This window comes from Spodoptera frugiperda, chromosome 28, assembly GCF_023101765.2.
Source record: "Spodoptera frugiperda isolate SF20-4 chromosome 28, AGI-APGP_CSIRO_Sfru_2.0, whole genome shotgun sequence".
Taxonomy (NCBI): domain Eukaryota; kingdom Metazoa; phylum Arthropoda; class Insecta; order Lepidoptera; family Noctuidae; genus Spodoptera; species Spodoptera frugiperda.
The window spans coordinates 10,125,721-10,151,129 of NC_064239.1; the positions used below are offsets into that span (position 1 = coordinate 10,125,721).

The 25,409-nt window shown below is 36.0% G+C and overlaps 1 protein-coding gene across 5 annotated transcripts in view; it reads left to right on the forward strand.

Annotated features, from left to right (window-relative positions):
* LOC118265524 (uncharacterized) overlaps positions 1-25,409 on the forward strand; it is a 63,890-nt gene that overhangs the window by 21,441 nt on the left and 17,040 nt on the right. Inside the window, exon 1 of one of the 5 annotated variants that reach the window (XM_050705906.1) lies at positions 4,392-4,998. The exons of 3 other annotated variants lie outside the window; for them this stretch is intronic. The gene's annotated coding sequence lies outside the window, so the exon portion shown is untranslated. Of the gene's footprint in view, positions 1-4,391; positions 4,999-25,409 lie in introns of those variants that run through there. One more of the 5 variants, XM_035578442.2, reaches the window with a different exon arrangement.

Sequence of the window (25,409 nt, forward strand, 5' to 3'; positions counted from 1 at the left end):
TCTTACATTTTAAACTAACACATGTTCTATGTAATTAAATATGTAACATCAAACATGTATTATGAGAACTCACAGGAACTCCATTGTAATTTGTAACCGTAACAAAAAGCCGAGTATTGAGTCATCGTGACCTTATGTGTCTTACTTCCTAGCTAGACCAATCTAAAGGAAAAAAGAAGTATTAAATTAGCCAGGGCCAGAAGTATGGCGTCATGGATAAATATGGGATAGTAATGTTTATTATGAAATGATTAGCGTTACTCGTATTGTGATGTGTTGCGCTGCGTTGTCGTCGTGACGATAGGATGTTTGCAGTTTTGCATTACAAATAAAGAGTGTTCGTGCGCAGTGCACATCGTTAACCGTCAGGTCACTGGCTGCCTGTCAATTGTGTTCAACATTGTCAATTCAACTCATTGCTTCCACCGCTGTGGTAATAGTGCTGTGCGCACTTTAAACATCGTAACAAACGTCCGTCTCGTGATACGTTACGGTTTGATTGGATTTCAATTGAGTCGAGGCCGCTCAAGTGTCCATTAGTTGGCTGTTAAACGATTTTACAAAAACTGCTTTGCGAATATTCACGCACTCTTGGTTTTAGCTTTATTCGTTGTAGGTAATAAAATATTATTAGCAAAGCAACCGCGTATTTAAGAGCGGCATTTGTGAGAGTGTTTATTGAAAAAAATTCACACACCGAGTTATAGATATGAATTTCAAATCTTACTCTCCATTTGCAAGTCAACCACATTAATATTCATCTTAATTATTCGAGTGGATCCGAGTAAAAGAGGCTATTGTGTTAAACAGACTAATGTAAATGAGCTACTATAATGGATAAGTAGTCATTTATACTCGTACGTTAACACGATAATAAAAAGGCGTGCTTGATACTTGTATGGGCGTTCTGGTAACTGTAAGAAAACACCACCTGTTATGAAGCTATGCATGTAGCTCTAAAGTAATTTGGCCGATCATCCCATTATAAATGGAATTATTCCCCGCTAATAACGTTCGTTAATAAATTCCCTGTACAATGGATGATCGAAAGGTCGTTATAGAAGCTTTAATAGGTAAGGCGTGTAGACTACAAGGATCGCTAAAGGTAATTCGCAGCTTTCAAAATAACACCAGAGGCAGTTGTCGATTAAAAAAATTCATCGTAACCGGTCGGACGGCATTCAATGACATTTACATTAATGTTAACAAACTGGACGAGTCACCTCTGCCTCGGGATGTAAAAAGAAAGTAGTTAATCGCACTCCTACTAGCTAATATAAACTCATAGGTTCACTTCATATGTTAGAGCGATAGATATCTTTGCACTTTTCATACGTTCGAACGCCAGTTCAATTAGCAATTGATTTCGTAATGTTTGATGCGCGCTTTCAATTATCAGAATAAGAACCTTTTTTATATCGCTATATAAGAGTATATCGTGTAAGAATTGGTATCTATAGCATCTATCTATTCTACACCAACTTTATTGAGTTTATTACCCCGTAGATGTTAATAAAGGTCGATCAGTGGGCGGAAAATAGATATAGTCAGACGTACATATTAAATTCTCCACAAAGGTTTGATTACATGATTTCCAATTTCGCTTAATTACTCATCAATAAAAGACTTACGAAAAGATTTTTAAATACCCACATAGATTTTAACGTCAGGCCGTATTAGGAGTTATGGCTACGGTCCATTTTTGGTCGACGACAAAGAGTCTGGGGTCATAAACCTTTATTTAAACTATATAAATGTAACTGGTTTACTCAGAATACTTGCCATGAATTCTTACCCTCCAGTTTTGCAACTTATGGAAAAGACGTCTGCTAAGCCAGCTCTTTAAGCGCCGCCTACGCGTTGTAGGTATTTACCTAGTGAAGTAGTGATTGCCGATGAACTTTATTTAATGGAAATGTCAAATAAAATATGATCTTTAAACTTACTGACGTCATAATTATATGAATAAGCCGATTTGTCCATTTAAATATAACAACTGCATTCTACAAGGCCTGTTTTATTTCATATTGCACAACGCACATAGATAAAATCTGCAAATCTGGTAGCAATTTGTTTGAAGAAGCAGTCTGTTTTATTTGTTTTTTTTATTTGAAGAGATTTAATGTTGTTGTGGAGTTGTCATTTATCTACTCCAAGATTGAGAACAAGGTGAACATTAATGCTGGTCGCTTGCAGGTTAATCTAATCTTGCGTCAATATTTATTCCAGCCGGAACTTGTCTCCGGAACTCGATGCAAAGGCTAAACTGAGTTACTAACTACAAGTTTAATCTACAGCGTGTTGGCTTTTCGGAGCTGTGGATTACTTAGCGGGTTTACCGGGGCTCTGGCGCGAAGAGTTGGAATAGGAACACTCGCCTCGTCCAAGGCGGGAGAAAGCATTGGTTAATTTTCCCTTTGAAAAAAGCGTGTTAGCTTTATCTAAGAGTAATAATCCATAGTCTAATTTGAGGAGGAGTTAGTTTTCTTTTCAGTATTTATTATTTTCGACATAGTTTTAATTGTCTTTTCTGAACAACTTATAAAATACTAGCTACTTCCGCGCGGTTTCACCCGCTCTGCTCGGCTCCTGTTGGTCATAGTGTGATGTTTTATTGCCTATAGCCTTCCTCGATAAATGGACTATCCAACAAAATAATTATTCAATTCGGCCCAGTATTTTCGGAGATTAACGCGTTCAAACAAACAAACAAACTCTTCAGCTTTATAATATTAGTATTCCTCGATAAATGCACTATCCAACACAAAAATAATTATTCAATTCGGACCAGTAGTTCCGGAGATTAGCGCGTTCAAACAAACAAACAAACAAACTCTTCAGCTTTATAATATTATAGTATAGATAAAATTTTTCACGAACGTGAATAGTTTGTACACTTTCCTTCTACTCTCTAGGCTTCTTCAGTCGCAGTACTAGCAATAAATTATAGAGTATGATCAGTTTCAACGACTTTCTTGTTTAATCGTCGGTTAAATCCATAAACCGATTGCATCAAAGAGAAATGTGGCGTCCAGATCAAATTCATAACATTGTTAGTATTGTGGATTATTCGCATATCTATGTGAGCACGCTTCAGTGCAAACGGATGTTAACGGAGAAAACTTTGATGTTTTATGTGTTTTCGTATATATCCGCGTCCATTCTCGTAGCGACGCAAGTTGACGCAACACTCCTTTACGAGGAATATATGTATATTTAAATTATTTAATTGTGATACGTATAAGTTTGATTATACTGATGTAACGTAATCGATATGGTCATATCAGATTTATAGGTACATATCTTTTTAATTTTAAAGACAATAAATATTTTTAACCACACATTTTGATATTTTATGTTATAGTTTCTTCAAAACTTTTGATCTTTAAAATAATTTACTTTTTTTTTACTTTAATGTTTCGATTTATTGGGAAAGTAATGTAATAAACATCTGACTTCGTCAGATCCGGTATTGGACTTTCATACGTAATATTTTCTGTATTATTCTGAATCAGGTATCATATTCATTGGTAAAATCATATTTATCATTGATGTGATTTATATTGTATATAGGTATTTACTATTCATCAATTTTGTTCGTCCTAGCGACGAGGTTAAATCCGCCACTACTTCCAGGCAGGGGCAGTATCAAAGGACCAAGAAATCAATAAAAACTATTATTTTCATATTGCTGTGTTTCCATGTTTTTGATATACGTCTCAACTTTATTGAACATACATTCATTGTTTATAACAACAATATCAGTGCTATTTGCATTTCATTGACGTCAATTTATTTCTATGAGACATTATTGTCATCAGCTGTTAAACGATCACCTACACGTGACTAATCAAGAAATTCACAAGAACTATCTTATCAAAATTAATCACAATGTAAATAATACATTATCAGTCAATGATACACACTTTCATTAACAGCAACAAACAATATTTAATTTAACCGTAGGTAATTAAGTAACAACCCTCATTTGTAAAGCTACTTCTAATGAGATAACAAGCCCTTAAGGATTAATTGAAGTAAGTTTACATTTAGCCAAACAAAGTGCAATAAACTACAGTCCTGCATATACATACCTGTAGTACATAGGCGGCACGTCTAGTCTCGCGAAACGTGACGTGAGTCGGCCTTGGCGGTCGGACTCCAATCGGCAAACGTCGTTAGCATTCGATATTTGCTTTTATCTCTTTTACACTCAATGACTGCGCTGCTCAATCCGTCTCGAATTTCCACACGCAACATTCGAGGAAACTGACACAGCTGAGACCGTCAGTGCCACAAATATCCACCTTATTCGAACGCGGTAAAGAACAAATTCGCAGAGACAACGTGACCGGTTATGGACTTGTGACTCTGGTACGTCATAATCGTTCTTTCTCTTTTTTCCAAGCTCACACTACTGCCTTCTAGCCAGTACGGTAAAAGCTTTGAAGAGATACGGACTGTCACGTAGAGACGTTAGCCTGAACCCGTAACCGAACCCGAGCAAATCGAATAATTGACGACGTGATCTGTTACGATTGCAGCAATAACAGTCCATTCCAATTATCCCATAGTGCCTTTAGTGATATGTATATTAATCGATAAAAACGGTAATCGAATAAAGTTTGTTAAACTGGAAACTTCAGATTTCGATTCGTTCGAAACGGCCACTATTGTTTTCAAAACATATGATTTGCCGACTTGTCACCCAGAGTGTAGTGACTGAAATCAGGGAGCGGTAACAATTATATTATTGTGAGTGCGTGTGTTGGATACGGCCCAGTGAATCGCCGGGCCCCTCGTGTGTCTCCAGTGTTGAGTTACGCTCGCGGTATCAATAATTCTATTGAGGAGCAAGTGACTGATGGAGATTTGTGCCTATATTGGGAAGGTGGTAGTCAAGAGCGGGCGTCATGCTGACCCGCGTGCTTGTGTCTAGTGTACGCAGACTCCGGCAAAACGGCGGCTACAGAGACAGCCCCGGTACTCGCACCACAGGTTCGCTTTCTTTATTTATACAAGCGTTTACTTTATATATCTACCCGTTTACTGGCAAACATTGATTTTCTAACTTTTGAATAATTGCTTGTCAAATACTACAGCATTTGTTCGTGCATATTCAACAATTTATGGACAAGTTTCCAAGGTAAATTGTGAAGGGTTTAACAGTTAATCTATTGGATTGATAATGCGTACGGGTGTTAAACCTGATTTCGTGATTTCGAACAGAATTGACAAGTGAAGTGATTATCTTGTTTATAAAATGGTAAGTGTTAAGTAAACTGGACTCTATATTTAGACCAAATGTTATCGTAGAAGACGATAAGCAAGCTAGAGTGAATGTCTCACCGATAATGATTAAACTTTGTTTTGCCTTCATTTTGTTTACAATACTTTTACCAGTGAAATGCTCAGAACATTTGAATAAGTATTTTACACAAAAAGTTGTAACAAGACGTTATTTAGTCATTGGCAGTGTTACCATGAGTCACACTAGAAAGTAGTTTTCGTAATTATTGTCTGCTATGTGTACACGCTTTAAGTGGTTTTTTAACGGAATAACCGCCATAGTATTCAACAAAATCGTGAAAACAATAGATTTGAGATTCTCCAGTAATTGATGCGGTTAATCTGTACGTTGCAATTAACAGAAAGTTGTTCTAATACTTTGTCCACCAAAATGTACGTAATTTTGTTACACAAACTATTATGATTCGTATAAGTTAGTCTTAAAATACGTAATTTCTTTTAGCAACAAGTTTTAGAGTAAAGTAAAAGTACAAATAAGGCGGAACTTCTAATTTAATTTTAATGAATCGGTCTATGTCCGCATTATACCTCACTATTATTCACTAACAACAAATGGTCTGATCGTGCATGAACTTTGTCTAAACTTATTATCCTTGACATGTCGGCACACATAGCCATATATTTCGAAAGGTTATCCACCTGCATTCCAATTACTTATAATATGTATAAATCAATACTACATCTCGGCACATCAATCATGTATTTTAGATTTAATATGCCCAACATGTACCACCCACGTGGTCCTGAAATCCCCGTTGAATTACTTACAAACCAACTTATTTTGGTCCAATTTCAATTTCGTGACTACATAACGGTTACCCCGAAAGCCACACCCGTCTGGGAGCTAAATGAAAAAAAATATTTCTGTGGAAAATTCCTTTCTTTAAATTCGTCGCCAAATATCTAAATAATTAAATATATGTAGATAAATGTGAGTCAAGAGTCATATACTTAAATTCTTAAATAAATAGAAATTGACACGAATTGCGAATGACCTTTTGACACCTAAGAACAACGTGTTTCCAATCTTTAAGTGTAAGATGGGACTTGAAAAATCCCCTTGATTCGTGTGTCATACGCATATTAAACTGTTCTCTTATCCTTGATTTGTAAGCTTCGTAACGTAAGTATTCAATAGTTTTTGGAGCATCAACGTCTATTTGGCAACAGACCGGAAAGACGTAAGAACGTTGAAGTCATTTTACACACCGTTTTCTTTTAACAGTAATTACCTTACTTATACAAAATGCAGTATTGTGTTTGATTGCATAAGTCACTTCTTATTGTCGAAATGTAGGTTAGGGGACAGTTAACGTTTTCCAAAACAAAATTTAGGCCTGCGAAACGGTGGACATTAGCGGTTTGATAGATTAGACTTACTTAACAACACGCATTACGTTTCAAGGCAACAGAGAATTAAGGTAAATTACAGTACATTTTATTTTTTGTCTTTGTAACTGAAGGTTGATTTCGTGATTTCGTTGCGCTGTCTTGTTCAACAAAAATGTTTTAATGTAAATCATTCCAAAAACGGAAATTTCCTTACAATTTACTATTCAGAAAATAATTACCCACCATCGACATTTGCCTAGTGTTTCGTTACCTGTGACATCCTCTTTAATTATTAATGGATTTATTTAACTTCGTACAAATGTTTAAATGTTTAATTTACTCCAGGAGTTGCCGCGTTAACTCCATCTACCTAAAATATTACTTTGACTCGGTAGTTGCTTTATAATTTCATCAGATTTTGGTCTTTTGCGTAATAAGAATACAATATTCATTGTGAATAATTATCGTCGTGAGTTGCCACTCGATGTATCCGAATGTATCGGTAGTTCGTGCTAGACGTGTCAGGTGCAATTTATCGCTGTAAGACTTACACACGTTTTCGACTTCTTTAACCTAACCACACGTTTCTCACACACAAAGAAACGCCATACAGCTGTGAGATATCTCCAGAACTATGCATAGCTATGTGCTCGGACCCGGGGATGTCCTAACTGCGTCTGGCCACTGGGGACAGTCAGCTCCATCCTTTGATAACTTAACTGCGATCCCCAAAGCCATATCTGCAAAATAAAGGCGATTATGTCAAATGTCCCCCAAAAATTAAACATCTTTGTTTAGCAGTTGGTATCTTCTATCTGTAGTTGCTACTGCTACTCCTAATGATGATAGCGGATATTGAAGTTATATGTAGATGTCCTAAATGCAGGTTTTAATATTTAAACGCAAAGTGGTCTCCAAAAATGGATCTCCTGTAATACCCTATATGCTGTCGTATAAAGATTTTATGGGCATGCTCTCTTAGTATAGAACACATAAAACAATGGTTTAAGGATTTCTTCCATAAATGTGATTTACGAGGCTGGATAAATAATATATTTCTCTACATCAGAAATTCAATCTTCTCCCTAGAGATGCCTTCTTCTTATGTTTTATTTTCGTCAGTTTCCATCGTAACATGGCCAATAGTTCCGTAAGTTTTATGGTTATAAGAAAATTGTTTTATTGGGACGTTTATCTATTTAGTTTGTAATGGATTATGGGCTGTAACTCGTTGCAATCGTTTTAGTATAACTTATTTATGCCTTTAACGAACCATTGGACAAACAAGTGTAATAATAATTGGATATCCAGAAGTTATTCATAGATTAAAATTTTGTTGTAATCACAAGTAAGAAGTAAAAATTTTGTAACCATATTAGCTCTTTATCTGTAACAAACAGTCATCTTACTGTTGATAGTGTATCTGGTTAACTTCTCAGAACATCTGTAGTGTGTTCTCTTTAAAACGATACAATGTTTTCGTATGAATTCTTTCACCAATTCGGAGATATCTTTGTGAATAATGTTTAGATTAGATATCTGAATTACGTCTAAAACGAATGCCAACAGAGAATGAATCACTCGTTATATAAAATTTGATAAAAATTGATTTCTATCGATCCTCGTCTATAACTTGTACGATGTTTATGTGAGTAGACTCACGTTTTACCTTCAAGAATATTATTGGGTACCTTATTCGAACTACAAGCCACGTGCTGCAGCTACATTTTGAATTGTGAATGAATTATGAGAAGGTTCTTGGTGCATAAACGAAATAAATTATTTACCCAGTAACAATCGTGGTCGCCTACTATCTTAACTTTGAATATACTGGCGTCAGCAGCGTCTGTCTGACATCCTATTAAAACCTTTGTATAAGTTTCGGCAAAAAATACAAAATAAAGATTAAATCTCGATTTATCATATGCTGCAACGTCATCGACTTCTTTCATCGTTTCTTTTGTACGGCAGGTGGGCGCCACGACAAAATAAATAATTTCCGGTGAACGAGTTTAAAATACATTAGCAGAGACCCAAACTGCAGTAGCAGTTGTACGAGGTAAAAACCTGATCAGAAAAGAATAATTCAATCAATCGTTTAGCAAAACTGAAGTCCATTTTATATTAGAGACGTCTGAATCGAACCGCAGTTAGTCATGGCATTGTATTCTACTACGATAACTGCGTCCTTGGTTCCCAAATGGTTTTTGTGTGCTCAATTAACCCGTGCTTTCTGAACCAGCGCGGTCTTTCCGTCATCGTGACGTTAAAATCGAGAGCATAACACGAACAGCAAGTTTCACTCGCGAAGACTTTTTCATCGCAAAACCAATTTCATACTGTCTGCCAAATAGATTTAGCCGTGATCGCTAATTAACTTTATGATCTAAAAAATCTGTGACGGAGATACTAATCTAAACTTAATGACAAACTATCACGGAAGGGTTAAACAACCTACGAAGTTTTAACCGAGAGAAAGTGTTACTAAATCGATTAGTAGCATTTCATAAATTATTACTATGCACTTAACGACTTGTAACACGTTTATGCAATACCCGTGGTACTAACCGGCACGTGGAAGCAAGGCTCTGTCGTTTGAATCGCGATAAGCCATCGCCATACGTGATGGATTATTCACAGCCACCATAACAAATATGTCAAGTTATTTCATATTTATTAAGTTCGTTAAAGGTTGTTGTCCGTTTAGAGCTCAGCTAAAACATCCTGCATATAAAACGTGTTCATAGAAACATGGCTGCATAAAAAGGTCGTCCCTTATAAAGCGAGCAACGCTTCGATAGCCACCCTACTGATAAATACAGGTGCGGTTATAGGCGACGATGGCTAGGAATTAACAGTTAGCTCTACACATCCAGTTTTGCCATTTAAATTGAATCAACCGACGCGAACGTTAACATCAGAACTTTAAGCGTACCCATTACTTCGTCTGACTCATGTATCGATCGTGTATCAGTTCAAACGTTACGCCCGCCGACGCAAAAGCTTATCCTAAATGTCAGTACTTAAAAACGAATTACAGAACAATAGATATTACTACGTGTAGTTTTAAGCCAAATAAGTACAGGAACAGTTGTGAAGCTATCAAGATCTCAGATTTACAGGCTTTGTTGAATCTAAACGGTTTGCAGAGGCGTTTATCGTGAGAGGCGACCTTGTGCCGTCTGACATTGGGCGCGTCGATTTCGAATCAAGTTTTGTTGCTCATAGCAAGTTTGCGCCCGCGCACCAACCGAAACCATTTCACAGCGTGTGCAATTTTACTATCTTACTGTATACATCTTGTTATGACTAGCTTAATCTTCTAAGAAATATTTAGGACTAATTGTATGATAAGAAAACATCATCAGATCCAAATTTGCAAATCTACGATAAGTTACAAAATATTGCACAAGAGACAGGTAACGGCTCGCAACTTATTTACTGTGCAGTGGTGAGTTCCGTTTTGAATTTGCTCAGCGCGCGTAACGCGGTTGGTGTTGTTCCAACGGCTTTCTATCTGTTATCTCGAGATCACCATCGATTTAGGCCCAGTAGCTGATGCCGGGTATGATTAGGGGCTCGTTGATTTAATGTACCACTAAAGCTAATAATCCGATTTAAACAAGTTGTTGATCACTTACTTTGTCCCCTTTTGGGTCACCGGAGCGGCCGTCGACGTCGACGACGTTATCTTCGTTAGATTTATCGAATTGATGTTTTACTCCTGATATTACGAGAAAATATAGTCTGAAGTCTACTACGTAATACATTTATCTCAGTATAAATATAGCCATTCCAAAATTGAAAAATATGCTTTTGCTCCGGTTTAGATTAGTAGTAATAAGAGCAATTTACTACTTAGTATTTTATGTGACTATCGATAAAGTCACGTTATATGGCATCCATTTTCATGTTCCAGGCTAATGCCACCAACCGCATGCGAAGTGCTGCGGTTGTTTGCCATCTACGGTGCATTCGTCTCGAACGAACGACGACCTAACATTTTCTATGACTTTTGAAATCGTTTGCCAAGTAAACTTTAGCCAAACATTCGTAAATAATATATTTTGATACAACAGGTAAGTTGCACTGGTAGCACCAACTATAAATACAAACTTGAAAGGAAAAAATATTGGTCTCTAAAGTATAAATAACTTTATAACATGACGCATATATTAATAACGTTATGATATTAATAGCATTCATTAGTAACAGGAAGAAACGATGGTCCCACAGGATTTAAAATTATGTCATTCAATATAGCAACAGTCACGCGAACTTACGCTTCGACATAAATAGAAAGTGTCAAATGCTTCGCATGCGTTCGATGTGCTGAATAACTAATACTCCCATTGTGCCCTCTTAATTATTTCGATACACACGAAAATATTCTGAAATCGCATCAATGATACTTGAAATGAAAGCAAAGACACAACTCCCGATACTTCCAGTTTTCAAGGAAATCAAGATTTTTAGTAGGCTGTAACGGAATTTGGGGTAAGGTCGTACTGCTACGCAGATATGAAATGGTTGACAAACTAAATTGTTTTTCTACGTTTCTGAAATCAGTTTTGGGTCTACATGCTAATTTAGGTTCAATGTTACTTGACAGTCATTGACGCAAAAACCTTTTTTACATCATTTGGTAATCGAACAGAATATTATTATTGTTGTTTGATCAATATTAGTAGATTAATAGGATATGGTTGACTAAATAGCTGTTAATGAAAAACATGACAAGTTTTTGTATCATCCGGTCAATACACTGTGTCATGTATGACTTAGAGCTAAATAGTATGGTTTCCTATGTGAAGGGTGATTCATTTGGACACTACTGGACGGTTCACGTTTGATTGCGCGAGACGAGGATACCGTTCGTGCAGAACGGACTTCTATACCCAATGTGAACTTTAGAAACAGTAATTTAACATTACCTACGTTCTACAGCATTGATTTCAATGACAACAAACCGCATACAGTATTTTCTGTGCAATAATAACGCAATTTGGACCGAAAAGAAGAACATTCACAAATAAACTTACAAAGCATTTGTTTTTGTGGTACTGCATTGTATTTCGTAGAGACAGAGTGATCTAGAATGTTTGCTCTGACAGCCAAATAAATATAAAATGAAACATTCATGCAAATAGAAGCGAATAAATATTGGTTTTTGAACAGTTTCAGACGTGACTAAAGATAAAATTAATCTTGAACACAAAGTGTGACAAAATTCTAATATCGCTATGAATAGGTGCAGACGTTTTAATATTCAGAAATAAATCAATATGTATAACTAGAGGACTGACCGACAGACAGACGTTATTAATATTATTTGCTTTGACGTTCAAAAGTGCCTTCCTGGTCTATTTGAAATAATAATTTTGACTTTGACTTTAACCATCCTTGCTGTAAAATTCTCTTTGAGATTTGGAAATATCTAGAAAGTACGAGTACCCGTGTATAATTCTTGTCTGGCCTGTTACACATGTAATCACAGATTGTAGCTTACGATTGTTAAGCTCGTGTACGGTTATTGTTCGCTCTGAGTGCATATCGTTGATGTTTACATGAGCAGGGCAACAATACGGTTCATGGAACGAATTGACATTGTGACTTCTGCGAACAGATGCCACGTAAACTGCGACTAACTATGCATATAATTCTGCTTGATGCCATGTTTAAATTCTTTAGTAGATGTTGTTTCTTCCTTGATTTTTGTTGGAATTACTGCGTTGTTGTTGGAAGGTTTATTGGCTAAGAAATATTTGCTAGTATTTAAATTCCATCTTGTTTGGAATTTTTAAGCCTCTTCTCGTATTCTGCCGGCTCTCTGTCACAAACCTTTCTGTTATTGTTCTCTCCTTTCTCTGTAACTTCAAATATTACATACATATTACTGCACTTAACATAATCAAACACAAACATGTCATGTTACTTTGTAATAACAAAAGTCTTTATACTTTCTATTTCATAGCTCTTATCTAGAATATTTTCTATTTGGTTTGCGTCATTATTCATCTAACTAAACAGAGCAATATTGACTTCGTTTGTTATGTCAATACCGACACTATTGTATCAAGAAGTGCAATGCTGATATAAAACTTTTGTAACTTCAACCATATTGATATCATGTAATTGAACTATCATAAAAAACGAATGAGATACGTTTATTTATTGCTATATATTGCGTTTCATTGCATCACGATGACAATAATATATTTTTTGATGGTATTATTAATATAATCACCGTAAATGTAACGTACCTACCGTTACATAAATCAAGTATAATAGAATCTCGGTGATGTAAGCATTTCCCATATTTTGCAACTTTAAATGAAACTATGCCATATTAATTACTGGTCATAAGCGTTTTTATCCGCTTACTGTTTTTTGTATTTTATGTTTGAGGTATTCTGCATGTTGTAATATTAATTAAGTTTTGTAGATAGCGCCGGATAAGCTAAGATGGTAGTTGATACAGCAATTTCTTAATTGCTCAACAGTTGACCCGGTTCATTACATGTTCAATTACATGTACAATCATTTCCCCATTAGAGTACTAAAATTAATGTCAACAAGTGAAACTTACAACGTGGAAATCCTTTCCTTAGAAAGTATAGTTTTAATATCTGGAAAGTTTCTTGATGAAGTCGTAAACTGATATCCAGAAGGAAAGTTTTGTCTATCATTAACGATAACTACTGTTTGAAAAGTATTAATTTTTGTCTTAAGATTTATAACACGGCAGACAATTTTACTGGCTCTTAAAATGTAAGCGAAAGTGCTAAAATAAAAGTAGAGATCCAATCTGATACAGATTAGAAATAATGGAACAATGATCGAAATAGTGCTATTAACTAAATAGCATGATGTTATTGTTCTTTTTTCTTTTGATGAGATATCGTTATGAGCGTTAATATTTGATAGAATTTATACGCAAATCATCTGAAAGTACCCATAAGTTTCGGCAGTCTGTAACTGTGAAGACCTTATAACATTACATGTAATATTTACCAGATCGTATCACAAACAAAAACTGCAAAAAGAACAATATTTATGAAAGCAAGAAAATGACATATGCGAGTCGCGTAGCGATGTGTCTCACAGATATAAAGTCACTCATGTTACCTACACTTCTACGTATGAAACCTGCTGAATTATTTAACTAAAAGTTTATTCTGATACTAGCTACTTCCGCGCGGTTTCACTCGCTCCGCTCAGCTCCTATTGACACTACCTAATTTACCCTACACGACACGAAAGGATCATAGCGTGATGTTTTATAGCTCATAACCTTCCTCGATAAATGCACTATCCATCACAAAAATAATTATTCAATTCGGACCAGTAGTTCCGGAGATTTGCGCGTTCAAACAAACAAACAAACAAACTCTTCAGCTTTATAATATTAGTATAGATAAATGCACTATCCATCACAAGAAGAATTATTCAATCCGGACCAGTAGTTCCGGAGATTTGCGCGTTCAAACAATCAAACAAACTGACAAACTCTTCAGCTTTAGAAAATTAGTATAGATTTCGTAAGAACACAGAACAATACGCTCCGACGACTAATTGGAATTAACTTTAGCGCGTCTTGTGACACCCACGATTACACCCGCGGCTGCTTGCAAATTGTTGACTCAGCTATACGAGTATGGCGACACTACCTAATTTACCCTATACTACACGAAAGGATGAAACAGAAGGACACGTGCCAATTGATATTCTATACATTCTCTAAATGTGTCAAGACAGCGAGAACTTTAAGAACAAATAGATGTGCATTTATTGTTAGATGATTAGGATAAGCATTGTCAGAAAATGTTTTTCAAACACAATCAAATTGTATTAATAGCAAGAAAGGGAATAACGCATGGTTTCTACATTCGTGGAATGTTCTATAGATCCTGACTTATTGTTTTATGCACACCATTCTTCTATTCTTTCAACAGTCTTACGTTCCTTGCATTCTTAAAGGCAGAAAAGTGCAATTGCCTGCAGTCTTCTCAGTACTTCCTTGCTTACTTCTTATCCGTTTTACTTACGCTACTGTAGAAACTCTGGTTTACCATAAACATATTACGATACCGGGGATTATGTTTAATTTATGCTTTAAAGTTATTTAGTTTAATTACTGGTAGGTAGACCATTAACAAAGTAACCATTAACCTTGTTTATTATATTTTGCTCTCATAATTTGGAGGAGAAACTAGATAAACGACCGCTCCGGTATATTTGTTTGTGTTTATATTAGTAGGTGATTAAGTCTTTGTGTACATAAGCACAGCCTATTTTAAGATATTTTTCATATTACTTTAGTTCGTCCAGTTATTGATAATTTCAGAATTTCAGATCTTTCTGGTTTTGTGAGTTCCTTAACTTATAAGAATTATTTTCTGTTTCAGGTAAGCATGTCACCAATGTGCTTTCGAGAAGAGTTCGTAAGTTGAAAAAATGCGCAACATTTACGTAATCAACATAATCTAACCCCGTACCGACAATTATTTGCATCGGCTAGTTTTCTTTGCAACGATTCACTGCACTTTGAGTGGAACAACATCCTTCATTATTAGTTACTTTATGGACGAGATAATCCTAATGAGCAGGCTTAATGATCACGTCCTGCCAGTTAATGGGACTTTCACTTAAGTTTTAAGGTTCTCCTCATAAAGTGGAGACGTGATACTTAATATTTTACGAATGAGAACAACTTTCAGAAGATATATTGCTTTGAATCGAAGGAATGAGTCCACTAACCTGGACAATAAACTGTGTAAAAGAGATTATTTTAAGTTATCTCCACGTGGTCATCCCTAACAATCTCGTAGACGAATCTCATATATGTACCCTAGTCTAACGGTAGAATTTTATGACCAACCATGAATTGTCTGATCGTCAAACTGTTGTTCATTTTAAATCAACATCAAAGGAAATGAAGCACACTGATCATAGAGCTGCCCTCACAATAAAGTGACAAGAGTACGATTGAGCGTTCAGTGGCGTCAGAGTCGACGTGTAATTCAATTACCGGCACCTCATAAATGGGTTAGTGGCCCGGCTTCCCCGCTACACAGCAGTTACAGACGTCATGTCATTATCACATTACCAGTTATGTTGTTTTCTCTCGTGACCTCTCTTACTGTTTCCTGATTAAACTTAAAAATAACAAAAATTGTTATCATTATAAACAGTTTTTTGCCTGAAATATTTTTAGATTTCGATAACTTTACTTGAGTCATTGATGTTATGCAACGATGATTGATTTGATTCACTAATGTAAGTTACGTCTGACGTCAAATCGTAAAGTATGAATTTTATTTCTTTACCTAGAAGTAACAATGGACGAATGGCTAAATGATTAATGATGATATTTTTTTGAATTATCTTCAAATGAGGCCATTGCGTTTTGCATTTTACGCAAACAGGATACAATACATTCATGTGGCCAGTCTTTTCCAAGGTTTATGCGGTCAGCACCGTGTGAAAATAGTACTATAAATAGAGTTCTTATCGCTGAGTTTCTAACTTGAAGTTGAAAACAATATTAGCCTTTCATATTTCTGATAGCATACTTACCTACTATAACCACTACTTAGCTATTTATGTTTTTGCTACCTACCAGTAATGCATGATTTCCTACGGGAATAAGTAAGCGAAACTGACTCGATCAACTGGAGCGAAAATTGAATAGAAATGTCCTTTATTATACTCATAACAGTTCGCCGGTTGAACCGCGAAAGTCCTTAATAGAATCACAAAAGGACATGCGACTTGGTTAACAAACTCCGTAGTTTAAACGCCTGTTCCAAATTTCAATGTCTTTTGAAATTCAGAAATCCTTGATTTAACAACTCCGAATTTCAGACAAAAGTCAAATATTTGAAGCCGTATAAAGTTGATATGTTCTTCGAATATTGTCCAAAACATACAACAACAGATATATGTAACGGAAGGGAGTAATATCAACCAATTCGTTCGATCATTTATCATTTTAACTGATATTCATTGACAGTTCAGGGTTGTAAATCAACAGGGGAATGTTACACTCCCCAAAGCTATGATTTAATTTTATTTGGAACAAGTTGGAATGTCTCCTGTTTCAAAAAAACTTCATAGACACATTTGTTAATATGAGTAAACGTGTTTGGGGTGTTCTCATTTTGAGCATGTCAATGATCCCATTAGTTAAAATGGCTATCAACAATTACTATATGTCCTGTACAAAGTGTTGTTTGGAATTAGAAAATATTTACCTCATATCAAATCTGTGAATAACTTCTATGTATTTATCGTTTAATCGCAAATGATAGACTTGCCACAATTAGCAATAATTGACATCGAACATGATTTCCATTTTACTATGAACAATGTTCATTGTTACGTGTTGTGATATTATTTTATCGGAATTCTGTACGAAATAACAAGTCGCGTGGCCCGATACATTCGGGAGGAGCTATGGAACGCAGCGATTTGAATTCGATATAACGTGCGATCTATGCCAACGAATACGAATCACTTTCTACTTTTTTTCCTTAGAAATCTTGAGAAAGCATCTGTTTGTGTATAATTAGCTGATTTAAAAATATTAGTCTGTATTAATTAGTAATCATTTTAGTATTATTATTTTCCTGTTTATGCAATAAACTGTCCATTGTGGTTTAGAAAATATCGTTTAATACGGTATTTAACATTGTTATGCAGGTAAACTGGTATAGTATTGCCATTTATTCCGATCACGCGGTCTCTCACTATACGGGCTGTGCAAACGGACGTTATTGTTTTAGGTAGAATCTTTATAAGGAAAAAAACTGTATAAACTAGGCGCTGTGATGGACGATGTTTACGTAGGCTGACGTCGAGATGATACTAGAATTCGAATTAAACTTTACTTTTAGCTATGAAAACAGTCTCTCGTAATTTAATATGGAATTGCTAATACATCTCGCCAAATGTTTGCTTGTCAGCATTACTTGTGAACTTATGAGGCAATATCGGATTGTCGGATTATCTTATCTAGATTTTACCCTTACAATAATTTTATGTTTCGTTATCAGTTCATTTAGCTATTGTTGCGATTCTCTATCATAGGTATACGACCTTCGATCATAATAAATATGGGGATTACAGTATGCTAAATCATAGTAATTTCTTCGTCACGACGACGACTATCATTCACCCAGAACGTTGATCAAAACAATTTTTTATTGTTATTTATTTTTAAATCGGTTTTTACGTCTGTATAAAACAACGGATGACATCTGCGGACGTTACGGGACATAATTCCGGATGCAAAAAAATGTCGCCTCAAGTTTTTTCAACTCAGGTAATTTGGTGGTACATACCTACTCTATTGCCGGATAATTTGATACGTTTCATTACAAGTTTACAACTACATAATGTCAAACAGACATTGCAAAATATCACTTCAAATAAAAACTATGACTTATGTTACAACGCTTTGCAGCGTTTTTATCTTTCTAGTATCAAAAGTGTAATCGCCTTGAAATGTCACATGATACAGTTGTCATTCGATAAAGGAGAACTAAAAGTATCATGTATCGGGTTTCAGTTCAACTGGATATTTCAGCTTTATATTAAAGCGGATTGTTATTTTATTCAGCATTCTTTGTTCCGATGTCCGGCTAAGGTTTCTCGCGGCCCGTTTTATTGTTCACCAATTGTCCCTGTCCTAAATTGATGGCATTAAACCTTGTCAACCTCTTTTTGAGGAATGGCATGGTGAGTGAGAACAGAGTGTCCAAATCCATGAATCCTTATAAAACTCTGTCACATTTGCTATTTGCCTTTTTATACATTCAAGTCATACAGTCGTGCTGTGGCTATTTAGCTGTCTCGCTCTACATTATACGTCGGTGTCATACCTTTCAGACATCTGTAGGTATCATAATGTAGTTAATCAAATAAAACCTGTTTTGAATCTATTGTACCATCCAGCTGGGTCCCCCGTTGATGACGTCACTTCATAGTGTGCGCGCGCGCCGTGGACCGTGACGCCGCTTCCGCCGCTGTTTCCGCCTTCCACCACAGAATTATGTGAACTGTTCAATCGGATTTAATTTCGTAACAAACTTAAAAACGGGTTATGTCTTTAATGACTAGTCTTTAGAACGGCCGTTGTCTTTGCTTCTAGTCCTACATTATGAAGAAGGTCAAGAATATTGGAGCTTTGTTTGCTTCATATTATTGGCTAGTACAAAAAAGTCTTCGTTATGTATTTGGAACGCGAACGTGATCTGTGTCAGACATAGTTTTTATTTCATTAAACGATGTCTAATATTCTATCGCGTTAAAAGCGACTCATTGCACCGGCCGTTAGATTAATTAAAACATGAATCATACCTCGGGGAAGTCAACAGAAAGTCGATACTGGTATTACTTTATAAAACAAGACATTATTGAACCACAAGAAACCAGAGCTGGTCGGGTCGGACGGCCGCGCCTCGGCTGATGTCGTTTCGAGTGACATATTGCCACATGATACCGCATTATCGGATTTCGTCGTGCACTTTAATTAGCGCGTAGAGAAATGCTTGCTTAGATCGTGATATCACTTTATCTAAGCCATATTTCTGGTCTAAATATGAATGCGTATAGCTGTGAGGCCCCGTTTTGAGTTCAACGGGCCGAGCCATTGTGCAGTCTCATGTGCGCATACTAATTTATTAAAGGGAAGCTGCAGTTATGAATACGGCGCAATATAACTATAGCTTGACTTAAATTAAAAAGTATCCATTTTAGACGTTACCATTATGAAAGTGCAAAATGCATGTGGGACGTATACTTTTGATAAAACTTCCACCTACTGAATATTTTTATTCCAGTCTTAACAGGCTCGCAACTAATGTTAGAAGTAGGTACACGTTGATGACTCATTCAAAAGCCGGTACTGCATTGTGTAAGTAAACTTTTACAACACAAGTTTACTGACCCTTTAAGCGATTAGTTTGGATGCTATACAAAAACCGTACAAAGTGTTTGAAGGAAAGAAAACTAATTAAAATGTAATTTAACTCGTGTGACCCTAAATGACGCAGATGTTTTGTAATCTGCCCTCTAAGATTAAGCCTTGGATAATGTTCCAGTTTCCATAAATACGTATTTTGATTTATGATACTCCAAACCTATTCTCATCCTCTCTATGTCTACAACTGCTACAAATCTTTGTTTTAATCGTTGCTCATAATAATCCTAGTTTAAAATCTAAAATTGGACCACTACATCATGTTTTAAAAGCAAAGCCTTATTTGCTTTTATTATCTTCTTAAAACAGAGGTTTTGCCAAATCCATTAATGGACCAATTTGAAACAGACAGATTTATAACACAAAATAAAACGAAAAGCGGTTTTACGTAGGAGTTGTCTCTTTCCTGATTGTGTAATGTTTTATTTTAGAGTTCACGGTTAATTATTCCCAAGTTGCATCATACTCCATTATCTTTACTTATCAACACCGATAAATTGACATTCTATGAGTCATGGTTTTTAAACCCATCATAGTGTTCGAAGATAGAAAGTGTTAGCAGATGATGTGATGCAGTTTCGTGTAACCTTTAACAGAACGTGTCGTGTATGTGAATTATTTATTGTGCAGCTCGATTTTAATCCGCTCAACCGATAACGAAATGAATTACATAGGATTTTGAATTAAGAGGCGTGAACCAGGGCTGCGGTGAAAGTGTCCCACTCGCAGAACAATCGATTGTCGTTCTTTGAAGTGTCACTAAGATATATGATAGATATCTCAGACTTCCTAGAAGCTTATGTTGCAATATGCATACTTTCAACACATCAACGTGCCTAGATCACGTCCATCTTACTCCGGTTTATCCAACTGTACGCAATTTACATTCATTATAAAAGAAAACAGATGTAATTATCTCGAATCTTGCTGCATCTGATTAAATAAATGTACGGCGATTGTGGGAGGCGAAAGAATTATGGTAAAAAGTTTAAAGTCGACCCAGATTGCCGGCCATGGCGCCAGTCGCGGATGTTTCCTTGTTTATGTGATGATCCCGTTCCACAAACTCTTTGTGCGGCCACAATAAAACTTAAATCGTAAAATCGAAATCGTCTCCTTTCAAAAATAAATCATCATCCCATATTTCGTTAACATAGACAGATTATGTGACAGTTTTAAATGCATTTTCATTTAAGGTCTATGCCTAACTCCGAAGTTTTCTCATGTATCCTTGAATTCGTTAGGTCGCTAGCTCATTATAAGTTAATTCGCCTTTTCATAAGTGATGTGCTTAAGATACAGAGTATCACCTGAATCTTCAATGCATGAGTAAACGGGGAGGACCGTGCTAGTTCTAGTGAAAACTTTCACATACTTCGCTACTCAAGTCCCTTACGACTACATTGAGTTATTTTTAATTTACACCCAAACACGGTGTTTCCAAGTTTGTATACTTTACTTCACCTGAAACATCTAGCGTGTTGAAATAGTTAAAACGATGTAACATCGTCTATTTTTGTTTCGGGAGCACCGACCCATTGTCGAATACACTTCATTCACAGCTGTGATGATTCACTGCATTGTTCTCGCCCACACTTAACTCTCTAGACTCCCGGCCGTGTGTTATCAAAGTTCTTACTTAGCGCTGACACAAACCTACCCATTTGGATGTGCCGAAAGCGATATCGTTTATCTTTTGTATTGCAAGAGAATTGATGTCGCTTTTTATTGTCAGATAGGTACTTTTATTTTTGTGAATCCTTAATTGATGTGGTGCGAAAAGCGTCCGTTACGCCACTCGCAGACACATCGGCTGCAGGATCAGGTTGGCACAAATAGCTGACGGAAAAGGCAGTGGCCTGTGTCGGAGGGGCCGGACTCATTAGATCCGTTAAGGAGACTTAAGCGTGCCACTGCAACTGTATATCTGACGGTGATGCACTAAATGTAGCAATTACACATTAAAATACCAGTTAAATTGAATCATTGACCGAACAAACTCGGTCTTTACGTACGTTTGCAAACAAATCAATGTAGGATGTGTCATGTGCTCCTAATATCCATCTCAAGCTCTTAAATGGATGCGAAAGTAATAAATTAAATGGCTTTATCTTCTCTTGAATAGATAGTAAGACTATACGCTGGGTGGACTGACAGCTGAGCCATCAAAGATCTCTTTAAGTAGCGCTTAATGAATCATACGCGTACACTGTACAGTTGCATGCGTATATTGACAGCACTTACATGCGTTCGGCTTGTAGCACCAATTATACCAATTGGTGCTATCTCGGCTGAGTGCATCTGTGGACGCTTTTCGTTAGTGCAGTAAATTAATATCTGACATACAACGCTTATTTCACTATTTGTGAACTATTGCTGTAAATGAAATAATTCTTATTTTTCAGTTACTTACTACCATTGTTATGTTATGCTGACCTTGAAACTCTTGTGTTGATTAGAATGCGTTTAGGTGCAGACTGGAAATATTTCATTTATCGCGAACTGTTCAATCTTTGTTGTTATTGTTCCGTAAAGTGCATTTCAACGGTATGACCAATGTTATTTATTCTGCTACGAATGACTAGGAAGCATCTGGAATGATCGATGATCATTATGATCAGATGAAAGTGACAATATTTCCTCTATATTCAATAAGATTTTTTATTTCCGTAATTTGCCGACTGGATTATGTTTTTGTACCGATATATCAGAAAGTCGGAAACCGCATACTGGTGGAATATTTTCTTCGTTCTTATGTTAACAATATTCTACTGTAATCCACATCCGCCATTCAGATTGTGCTCCTCAATGAAAATGTTAATAAAATGTAACCTTTTACCGTGCTATCAGTAAAAGATTTTACATCAACACGTCTATTGGAGCGATAAGATTCACATCACACGATTTATCAGTTAACATGTACTTACAATATCATGGAACATGATATTTATATAGTTCATAATATTAGGAACAGTTCAGGTTTTTCGCTATTCAAAACGTTTCTTTAACTGGAGCAAAAATTCCAAGTTGCGCATTGCTGATAGCGTTACTCTTTCTCTTTTTTTCACCTAAATTGGGGTCAGTTCTGTGCCTAACTAGTTACGGCTGAGTCTCCGTATTTTAAGTGGAGGGCTGCCATCTGGCTTCCATAATCCCACTTGTGTCACAAGTTATTTTAGGTTTAGTTATCTTTCCTTTCCGTATCTAAGTCGTTTGGATCCTATTCTGTTCCCCAACTACCAGCTATATCGTCCATAACTGTCATAAATTCATTTGTTTATCTAGTTTGTTGAAATGTCAATGATATTTCATGTCAGAGATGAAACTTCGACACGTTCACCTCGCCTCGAAACAATAGAAGTGCTAGTGTGGGTTTCATCGCAGCGTCTAGTTGTTTTACATCATTTTCAGATATTATTGTCTTGGATTTAAGTGAAAACGTTAATGTAGTTTTAATCTGCGTACTCGACGTTGTTTCAATTACTTTCTCTTCAGATTTTCAGATTGTTCCCCAAAAATAGAAAATGATTTCGCTTTTGTTTCGAATAAACACGGCTTCGTTAAAAAGGAAATTGTTTCAATTAGTGCTTTGCTGGCATATTCTCTCTATGAAGTAGGTGTTGCACAGTTACACACTTTTAGAAGCACGCTAAAAATGCGAACGCTTACTCCAGTACTGACACATTTAATTAAAACGTAGAAACCAAATTAAAATTTTACGCAACAGACAAAGAGACTGCATAACGAATTACAATTAAATAATATACAAAGTAATTATACATGCATTACAAAGGTGAATCACTGTAAGTGCATCCATCTTGATGTCTTGTATCCCGTTAACTTAGCAGTAATGTATGCAATTGTCATTTTGAATAAACGAATATGAATAATACAATGGTTTAATTTGAATAATTCATTTTTAATAACTACGCTCAATATGCACTGCAGGTATAGGTAGCTGTTAAAATGGCATTATTTCGATATTCTAACTTGTTTTAACATGCATCGTGTATAAAGTTACCAATAACAAATCTCACCCGTTAGGTTTTGAAACTTGTTGAAAACATTTATTGAATAACTCACGGCCAGTAACCCTTTCATTTCATTTGCATACCTAGTTGCATGGAACACTAGCATGTAATCAATTGTGAACATCGTAATAAGTAACCACAAATAAACCTATATTTTGTGTAATTTTAATAATTGGTACGTTTCGTTTCGGGCCATTGTGAAAGATAATCAACGAGGTGAAACCTTCTAGCAATTATTCGTCGTGTTTAATGGAATCCAGTTTCAAAATGTATCTCATGTTTTGATGCGTCCTGTCATGTGGATCGGTATGGCATTAGCGGTTTGTTGCCGGACTCTATAATGCGGCTAATTAATGACGCGCTAGGTTGGGTTGAGGCGGACAACGAGCCGTAACTTGGCCACGCCCTATTCGCTAACTAACTCATCTGGTTGCTAGTGCTTTATACCTGTGTGAATTTATTTTATTGCCTTATTCACACCCTCCTTTGTAGTGCACAACTTTAAAGTAGCTAATTTGTTAACCTTCATACGTATAATTTACATCTAAACGAGAATTAATAATGTAGCTGTACAAAGTACTGAATGGAATAATACTTGTAATAAAATGATTAGACATATACATGATTAAAACGCAGATCAGTTCCACCGTGCGGGATTAATTGGGATAAATACGTTTCACACGTTGCAATTCATCAGCGATTCGGAATAGATGGTGGGTGCAACAATCATGCGCCCACGCTCATTCTGAAACAATGAGCCGTGAATGAGCCTCTAAGCACCGCCATGTATGGCACAACATCCTACGAGTCAATCCTACTAATTTATTGCTCGTATATAAACACAAAATTATGTTCTTTTGTTCGGCAGTGTGAAATGGAAAGTTGAAATTGCAATTTTAGACAACATTGTATGTACTGTATAGACATCAGATATAAAAGTTGTTGTGTTACTTTATTGAGAAAATCAAAATGTATTTGTACATATTAAAAATGTTATGTAGACACCAATTTACCTTGCCTTTCTAATGTTTAATGCGTTGTCCTCGTATGTGTAACTAGCCTTATCAATGCCATTGCCATTTCACCAAACAAAAATGGGCCCACAACAATATTTAACAGTATTTTGACCCTCTCTCAGAAAGGTGAGACAGTTTCATTGTTCTTTGGTGTTTATGGGGCAGCTGCAATGTTGAACTTTAAATGTCAATAAGGATGACATGTCTGGAGGGAAGATTATAAGTCTAATTAGATTGCATATAGTGTGTGGAGGCCATATGAGGACGTGCACGTTAGGGTGTCCCAAAAAAATAAAAGTCGAAATTTTTGAACGCATACCCTCTAATTATTTTCGAATAGTGTCAACATACACGTAAATAAAATTTCATTTACCAGCACAGTAACCCGTGCCGACTTGCCTTGATACATTCAGTACTAGCATATTTGGCGCGTCGGAGCTATCGTATCCTAGTTATTACTTACTCGTTTGATTTATTAGGGAACAATTGTTTTCGTTTAGTCAAGATGTCAGGGGTTATGCAGTTTAAAAAGTACATATTCTTTAGGTGTGTAAAACATCAAATTATCGGTTGAAATTGCCCTACAATGGCCAAGTGTTGGCAGTTTTGTTTTACAAATGCGAAAACAATATGAATCAATGAAAGTGCAAACCTAACTATTCCTGAGTGCATTAGTTATTGGGAAAAAGCCCGTACATGTTGATATACGGGCATGCTTATACCTGGAGGGAAGAA